Source organism: Penaeus japonicus, unplaced genomic scaffold, assembly GCF_977035675.1.
Source record: "Penaeus japonicus unplaced genomic scaffold, GWHDUDI00000001_assembly GWHDUDI00000010, whole genome shotgun sequence".
NCBI lineage: Eukaryota > Metazoa > Arthropoda > Malacostraca > Decapoda > Penaeidae > Penaeus > Penaeus japonicus.
The window spans coordinates 1,112,185-1,122,184 of record NW_028234412.1 but is presented as its reverse complement, the minus strand read 5'-3'; the positions used below and the strand labels follow the sequence as shown (position 1 = coordinate 1,122,184).

At 38.8% G+C, this 10,000-nt stretch overlaps 1 protein-coding gene across 2 annotated transcripts in view; it reads right to left on the bottom strand.

The window, feature by feature from the left end:
* Positions 1-10,000, bottom strand: part of LOC122267615 (uncharacterized) — a 538,677-nt gene that overhangs the window by 139,673 nt on the left and 389,004 nt on the right. The gene's annotated exons all lie outside the window — the stretch shown is intronic.

Here is a 10,000-nt window from a genome sequence, read left to right as displayed (position 1 = left end):
ATGTTACTAATATAACATCATGGTGATTACATAAAAATAGGTGGAACGATGAAATATTTCACTTGCAACAGTTGGGCAGAGAGATAGCTTTACGACATGTAAAGAAAGAAAGATTGAAAATAAAATGAAAAAAGAAGAAGAGAAAGGGAAAAGAAAGAAGAAGAAAAAGAAGAAAAATGTACCAGAAAGAGAAAAGAACAGAAGTAGAAAAAAGAGAAATAAGAATAAAACGAAGAAGGAGAAGAAGAAAAGAAGAATAAATTTAAAAAGGAAAAGAAGAAAAAAGAGGAATAAGAATAAAACGAAGAAGAAGAAGAAGAAGAAAAAGAAAAAATGTAAAAATAAGAAGAATGAAAGCAAATAACAAATTCCACTGATACATAAACACTAAAAAAAGGAATTCTTTCACATAGTATGCATTAACAAAAGAGGATCAGCAAGTCGACGAATTCTTCCCTCTACTAGTTCTCCCACTTCGGCTTCTCCGCTAATTCTAATTGGCTAAAGTAATTAATCGACTAACGAGCTCGAATAATTAACACTTAATCAACTCATTGCCTATATTATGATGTAATTTCAGAATCAAAAACGTTTATTTTTTTTTTTTTTTATTCGTGCTGGAGTCACTGTCACACCAGGATTACTTTCACCGTCTTTATCGCATCACCAATTTCATCATCATCATTTTCTTGATAATTTGACATCCTCATGATCATAAAAGCCATCACATCACATCAATCGGTATTCATAATATTAGCATACTATTCAGCCAGACTATCATCACCATCATCATCACCGCTACTATCACCAGTTTTATTATAATCAAAATCAATATTGCCAACCTTGTCATTGGCAACACCGTCTTCGACATCCCCCCCCCCCCCGACGATCATCACAGTCGGATCACCACAATCACCATCGACATAATCACCATCGTCCCTATCCTTTTCCATAGCTACCACTGACACCATTTTTCACCAACTATCCTCACTATTGTCATCACTTTCCTATCTAACTGCTTCCTTTACCGCCATACTCATCACCACTGTCACCGTCCTTACCACCACCATCATCACCATCGCCACCATTCTCACTATCATCACCACCACCGCCATCCTCACCATCATCACTACCACCGCAATTATCACCATCACCGCCATCATCACTATCACCATCCTCACCACCACAACCATTCTCACCATCATCAACACCAACGCCACCATCCTCACCATCACCACCATCCTCACCATCCCCTCCACCATCCTCCAACCGCCTTTTATCCTTGTGACTTTCAATCACCAGGCTTTATCCATCTCCATTCGCTCTCTGCGCCGGAGGTTCCTTAACTCCAGGTCGTATAAACTTTTCCTCTTTCCCTGGGACCCCCCCCCCTCCTCTTGACATCCCCCCTCCCCCTCCTCCTCTTGACATCCCCCTCCCCCCTCCTCTTGACACCCCCCCTCCCCCCCTCCCCCCCTCATCCCCTTAAACTAATGTCATCCGTCAAACCTACTGGCAGTTTCTTTTTTTTTTTTTTTTTTTTTCTTTCTTATCCTTCTTTCCTCTGTTCTGTTGTTGTTATGTTTCTTCTTTTTCTTCGTCTTCGTCTTCTTCGTCTCTTCCTGATCCTCCTTCTTATCGTTTTTCTTTTCTTGCTTTGATACTTTTCCTCTTATGAAGATGGGGGAAGAGAAAGATGGATTAGGAAAGAAAGAAAAAAAAAAGGTTGTCGAGGAGAAGACGGAGAAAATAAAGAGGGGAAATGGCAATGGAAAACAAGAAATAGATGGAAGAGAGACAGAAAGTGGAGGAGAAAGAGCAAGCGTATCTGAAGAGGAAGAGGAAAGGACATTGAGATAAAAAAATACGAATTCGGGATATGGAAAGAAGATGGGAGAAGGAGGGTTAATAGATCTGTAGAAGGAAAATAGAAAAACAAAACAAAGATAACAACAGCACAGTGATAAAAGGAAATGGATAAGAAACGCTCGACCGAGAAGGGAGATATGCAATGCGATATATTAGAGCTCATAAGAGAGACAGTTATGATGTAGCCCCTCGTATTAGTGAATAATGCATTGACGATATCCCGGGAGAGGTAACAGAGCAAAGGAAAGGAGGGGGGAGATAGATAGAGAGAGAGGGAGAGGGAGAGGGAGAGGGAGAGGAAGAGGGAGAGGGAGAGAGAGAGAATGAGAGAGAGAGAGAGAGGGAGGGAGGAGGGAGGGGGAGAGAAAGAGAGAGAGAGAGAGAGGAGAGGAGAAGAGAGAGAGAGAGAGGGAGAGGGAGGGAGAGGGAGAGGAGAGAGGGAGAGGAGAGAGGGAGAGGAGAGAGGGAGAGGAGAGAGGGAGAGGAGAGAGGGAGAGGAGAGAGGGAGAGGAGAGAGGGAGAGGAGAGAGGGAGAGGAGGGAGAGAGGGGGAGAGAGAGCGAGAGAGAGAGAGAGGGAGAGGGAGAGGGAGAGGAAGAGGGAGAGGGAGAGAGAGAGAGAGAGCGAGAGAGAGAGAGAGAGAGAGAGATAGAGCGAGAGAGAGAGGGGGGGGGGGGCAGACAGAGAGAGAAAAAAAAAAAAGAGAAATAGACAGACAGATAGAGAAGCAGTAACAAGCAGTAATAAGCATATAGACAGACAGACAGACAGACAAGCACCGACAGATACGAAGGGACAAGGAATCATATTTTGACACCGACAACGACCATTAATAAAACCAGAGTGACATTTAGCACCTCTCGCTAAGCGTTGCCTCGTTCCTCCTGGTCTGTCTTCACCGCTGAGCTTACGGTTCCCCTTGTCATCATGCCTCTATGTCACTATCTACTTCCTCTAAGGCACTGTGTCACTGTGTCACTATGTCACTCTATCATACTCTCTTTCGAGGCGAAGATGGACTTGACAGATTGGTGGCGATGGGGTGACAGGTTGACTGGTTGATGGTGATAATCACTTGGTAGATGAAAGATTGGCTTTTAGTGGTAGGTTGATGGGTTGATGGTGATTGGTAGCAGGTTGATAGGTTGATAGGTTGGTTGTGATGATTACTTGATAATTGTTCCGTTTGAGATTAGTAGTGACGAGTTTGTGTTGGTTGATGGCAGTTTTAGAGGTTGGTGATGATAAGTTCTTGATAATTGTTAGGTTGATGGTGAGTAATGACAGATTTATGATGATTGGGGACGAGTTGGTGGTGATAAATGACAGGTTGGTAATGATTGATGATGGTTGTTACTCGTATCTATTGCATTTACCCGATCGTCAACCCAACTCTCAAATGCACCTTCGACTCAATAAATGATAAGAAATGAAAATAATTATCAATGTTACTTCTTTATTCACTCCAGCTGATAAAGAGATGCTTAAAGGAGGAAGAAAATCGCATAATAATACTTTCACAGAAATGAATTACGTATGGGGAAAGGAATTATACTTTTACAATCCTTTTTCATTCTGCCATCCTTTAATGAATGCAAATGCCATAAAACGGACCTGGAGCTAATATAGAACACCTCTTCTGCAATGTCTATGATTTGCCTCTTTCATTCTTTGCAAGGAATCAATATCAAAAGAGTAGTATTGCGAATGAATAAGCCAGTGAAGGAATATTTTCATTCCATTAGTTAAGACCGCCTAGAAGCTGAGCTGGACGCGTGTTGGAGAACCTTCCTAAGCCAGTTTAAATATTCATGTCATCCCTTTAAACCTTCAGCTTCCATTAGATCTCATGTAAACTCTCCTTCTCTGTCTATTAATGGGGTTTGGTCGTCCTTCGCTCCCCGTGTCTCTGTCTTGCTCTCGTTCTCTCTTTCTTTCTGTCTTTTTATATCGATCTATTTGATTATCTTATCTACCTTTCTCTTTTCTTTTTTTTCTCTCTCTCTCTATCTATCTATCTATCTATCTATCGCTCTCTCTCTCTCTCTCTCTCTCTTTCTCTCTCTCTCTCTCTCTCTCTCTCTCTCCGTGATTCTTAGCAACGGATAAACTAATCCTCTGGGAGTAAATCTGTACTAATATGGCTGGCCGATGCAACGGATTCTCCCGGACAGCGAGTGCAGTGTAATTTGCACTGGGTTGTACTAGTCTTCGATTTGGACGTGAGTGTTCCGGCTCCCATTGCCCATCCCTGGTACGCAGATGTTGGTTGATGCAGTGAATTTTTTGCCTTATATTTAGTGCCTTTTTTTTATTATTATCGTAGGTATTGTTAGTACTGTTATCAAAGGTTATTTTGTAGGAAGTCTTGATATTTTTTCTGTGCTTTTAGGCAGGTTGTGTGTGTGTGTGTGTGTGTGTTTTTCTTTCTTTCTTTTTTTTATAATTATTTTTCATTTATTATTTTTTTTTTATTATTATTATTTTTTTTTTTTTAAATTGGGTAGTAAATGGTGAACTGCAACCAACCGAGCGGGTAGATAACAGGAGGATTGTTTCTCTGGTATCTCTGTATATTTCGAATCTATCCAATTTCTTCCATACCTGCCTATTTATCATCCTTTATATCACAGCTTCCTTTTTTTCCAACTCTCTTTTGATGTTCACATCATAATATGACCTTGCTATGATTTAAATGTTATATTTCAACATAAAACGACGGCGAATTTGCCTTCTACTCTTTCATTACTGGAGGTCACAGGAAAAAATAAATTGTTATAGCAATGGAATGTCCCTTCTTATAGGTCCATCTATGATTTCAAGTCATTAACCGCCTATAAAAAAAAAAACAATCGAGGTACATCAAACAGCTGAACATCCACCGCAAAATAATTACACAATCGTAGGAATTTAAAACGCCTTTCACATTCCACTCCTTATGATCTAATGTTGCACTTTCATCACAACATAAGTTCTAAAGAGAACCTCGACAGTGGTGCAGGATGCAGTGCTATATACTTCGCCTCATCCTACATAATGTATCCCGGAGTGAGGCCGTTTTCCCACGTCCTTCCCACCGTGGCCCATATAATGCTATTTATGGACGTGACACTTTACCACCGTAGCCAATATAATGCTATTTATGGGCGTGACACTTTGCCTACGTAGCCCATATAATGCTATTTATGGGCGTGACACTTTGCCACCGTAGCCCATTTAATGCTATTTATGGACGTGACACTTTACCACCGTAGCCAATATAATGCTATTTATGGGCGTGACACTTTGCCTACGTAGCCCATTTAATGCTATTTATGGACGTGACACTTTGCCACCGTAGCCCATTTAATGCTATTTATGGACGTGACACTTTACCACCGTAGCCAATATAATGCTATTTATGGACGTGACACTTTGCCACCGTAGCCCATTTAATGCTATTTATGGACGTGACACTTTACCACCGTAGCCAATATAATGCTATTTATGGACGTGACACTTTGCCACCGTAGCCCATTTAATGCTATTTATGGACGTGACACTTTACCACCGTAGCCAATATAATGCTATTTATGGACGTGACACTTTGCCACCGTAGCCCATTTAATGCTATTTATGGACGTGACACTTTACCACCGTAGCCAATATAATGCTATTTATGGGCGTGACACTTTGCCTACGTAGCCCATTTAATGCTATTTATGGACGTGACACTTTGCCACCGTAGCCCATTTAATGCTATTTATGGACGTGACACTTTACCACCGTAGCCAATATAATGCTATTTATGGACGTGACACTTTACCACCGTAGCCAATATAATGCTATTTATGGACGTGACACTTTGCCACCGTAGCCCATTTAATGCTATTTATGGACGTGACACTTAAATGGTATTATGGTTTCCTTCGGTCTAAAACAAATGTCTTTGAGGGTATGCGTTTTGAATTATGATGAGGCTTAGAATATGTTGAAGTCGTGATTTGCTTTTATGTGGGTTGTTTCTAGGATAGATAAGTGTTATCGTTGCTGTTGTTAATATTATTACTATTATTGTTATCGTTGTTATTTGATTATCATAATGATATTGTATATCGTTGTTGCTGTTGGCAGGGCGATGTTTTTTGTTTTGTTTTTATTGTTATCATTATATTTTTTTACACTTTTGTTTTTACATTATCATGATCATCACCATTATCACAATTACAGCATAATTATCCTTGTCTTCCGTATCACCGATGTTGACATCCCTGACAGTATGAATATTAATGACATCATTATCATTTGTAAACTCTTAATGCTGAATTACTTCAAATGGAGGAATAATTAAAGTGGAAATATAAACATTATTATTTTTTTATGTTAATTAGGCAATTCTCTCTGTGTCTCTTTCTCGTTCTATCATTCTCTCTCTCTCTCTCTCTCTCTCTCTCTCTCTCTCTCTCTCTCTCTCTCTCTCTCTCTCTCTATATAATTATCTATATATATATATATATATATATATATATATATATATATGTATATATGTATATATATACATATATATATAAATATATATATATATATATATATAAATATATATATATATATATGAGAGAGAGAGAGAGAGAGAGAGAGAGAGAGAGAGAGAGAGAGAGAAAGATGCACACACACACACACACACACACACACACACACACACACACACACACACACACACACACACACACACACACACACACACACACACACACACACATGTGTGTGTGTGTATGTATATATATATATATATATATATATATATATATATATATATATATATATATATATATATATATGTCTGTATGTGTGTGTGTATATATAACAATTAGTCCGAATACTCTATGCTATAATCACAAACTAGCATACAAGCAAGCAAAAAAACAAAAAAAAACAACAAAAAAACTCATCAATGAAAAGTTTTCTCTAATTTTACACAACTTCCATCCATCCAATCCTGCAGGTCCTCCACCTTGTATGTTGAAGTACAACTAAACTTCCCTCTGGGATTTGCTCCATAAAAGCAACATCGCAAGACAATAGAAACTTCGAGAAACATAGACATTTAATTCCCGACCCAGACGTTCCCGAACCCAGCTTGCAATATTGATCATGTGTCAAATCCATCACGCATCAATTAAAATGAAGTTGCAATCACAAAGGGTTGGGAGAAGGATGTTCTCAATAACTCAGTGGCTCACTTCATTCATTGATTTAGAGTGCCAGACCTAGATAGTGCCCGGGGAACACGCCGTTGTCCAGTGCCATTACGACAGTGGCACTGCATCGTCGCCTGGCCAAGATAAAGCTGGGTTGGGATTTCGCAAGTTCAAAAGGTCAGGCGGGGTCAGGGCGACTTTTGGGGCCGACCTTTGGTGACCTCTCTTGGCAGCGGAGGATAGTGTGTTCGGGGGTCTTTTACTTTTCTTATTATTATATTATCATTATTATTATTATTATTATTATTATCCTTATCGTTACTTTTACTTTATCGTCAATATCGTTGCTATTATCAACATCTTTAGAGATTGAGAGAGAGAGAAAGCTGAATATCTAACCAGACTATATATCATATTATGACTGTATGCCCTGGCAGGAAAAAAATGATTAAAATGGAGCCTTTAATCAAAATTTAATACGAAGTGGAGTAAAGCATTCAGTCTCAACAAGCCAGTCTGCCATGTCGGGAATCGGGACACAGTTCAATGCTGTAAACGTTCGGCTTCTGTTTCGTGACTTATGAAAAAGGACACTGACTTTGACTGTTTTCTATCGCGTTCTATAGATGTTTAATTTTTTTCTGAATGTCTAAATGTCTGTCTATCTGGCTATCTGTTGCCACTTTATTACACTTAAATGTATGATATATATATATATATATATATTATATATATATATATATATATATATATATATATATATATATATGTATATATATATATATATATATTATATATATATATATATATATATATTATATATATATATATACACACACACACACACACACACACACACACACACACACACATACACACGGGGGTGGGGGGGGGGTCTGCAGAATTCCCGTTCGCGTATTCCTATATCTGGCAAAATCTTGAGAAAGCGACAAAGGTGTGACTCCGTTTTCATAACATTTCACGTGAATGCGGTCATATCCTCTCGCTATTATGGGCCTACACACAAATTTCTGGGGATACGAGATTGCATAAACAAGAGAGATTTTTTTGTGTGTGTGTTTGCGTGTAAACGTGCGTTTGAATGTGTTTGAATTTGTTCACACTCTTATATAAACAGACAGACACACAGACACACAAACATGCACACACACACATAATTGGAAACACACATACACTAAACAAAACAAACACACACAAAAAAAAAACACACAGCATCTCGACCAATCAAACAAACAAGAACACAGACAAATTCAGAAACACAGAAACACAGAGAGAGAGAGAGAGAGAGAGAGAGAGAGGGGGGGGGGGGGAGAGAGGGAGAGAGAGAGAGAGAGAGAGAGAGAGAGGGGGAGAGAGAGAGAGAGAGAGAGAGAGAGAGAGAGAGAGAGGAGAGAGAGAGAGAGAGAGAGAGGAGAGAGAGAGAGAGAGAGAGAGAGAGAGAGAGAGAGAGAGAGAGAGAGGAGAGAGAGAGAGAGAGAGAGAGGAGAGAGAGAGAGAGAGAGAGAGGAGAGAGAGAGAGAGAGAGAGAGAGAGAGAGAGAGAGAGAGAGAGAGAGAGAGAGAGAGAGAAAGAGAAACCCACATCAACATATAAATCAGAAAGCGTGGATGTAGGTTCTCATTATCCGACCTAACACAGATCACCTTTCGCCACGTGTCTGGTGCGCAAAAATACACAGATTTATCCCTCCGGTTGTATCTTTGACTTTTTGGCACCTATCCGCAGAATGAAATAATTCTGCAAAAATACTTCGTAATCAGAACTGAGATCTGTGTGTGTGTGTGTGTGTGTGTGTGTGTGTGTGTGTGTGTGTGTGTGTGTGTGTGTGTGTGTGTGTGTGTGTGTGTGTGTATGTGTGTGTGTGTGTGTTTGTGTATGTGTGTGTGTGTGTGTGTGTGTGTGTGTGTGTGCGTGTGTTTATGTATGCGTGTGCGTGTGTGTATTTGTATATGTGTGTTTGAACACATAAATAAATAGACATCCCTCCATACATTAAACGATACTTGTAGATCTAATTTCATTTTAAAACGAGGCGCAAAAATGTATTCCGAACAGGGCACACAACCGTAGAATATTGTGTAGAATGTGCAACAAAATATGCAGTGATGTATACAGTCTGCAATGCCATTCCTCGCCTGAACTGCGTCAGTGAGCGATGGCGACAAGGTATGGTAATTGCTGTAGTTTTGCCGGTTTGAAATTATTATGGGAATGCGTCTATGTGTGGTTGTGTTTGTTTGTGTGTGTGTGTTTGTGTTTGTTTGTATTTATGTGTGTGTGTTTGTGTGTGTGTGTGTTTGTGTGTATTTATGTGTGTGTTTGTGTGTGTGTTTGTGTTTGTGTGTGTGTTTGTGTCTGTGTATGTGTTTGTTTGTGTGTGTGTGTGTGTTTGTATGCGTGTGTGTTTGTGTGTGTATGTGTTTGTGTGTTTGTGTTTGTGTGTGTGTGTTTGTGTGTGTGTGTTTGTGTTTGTGTGTGTGTTTGTGTTTGTGTATGTGCGTGTGTGTGTTATTAATTGCTAATGTGTGAATGCCTGTAGAACTTGTGCAATTATGTATGAGTATTTAATTGATCTAAATACTATATTCGCATTAATACATGCAAATCTGATTGTTCAGCACATCTGACAAGAGGTCAACAATTTCAGCCATAATCATTTATTATCTTTTGTATTATCAACATTATCATTGTTACAATCATTATCAATATTATGATTAATATCACTATTATTGTTATCATCATTATTGTTCTTATTATCATTGATATCAAAATTGTTATCATTATCACATTTGTTATTATTTCCATTATCATTATTCATATTATAATCATTATCATTATTATCATTTTTATCACTATCATTACTATTGTTCTTATCATCATTATCATTATCATTAATGTTATTATTATCATCATTATAACTATCAGCATCATCTT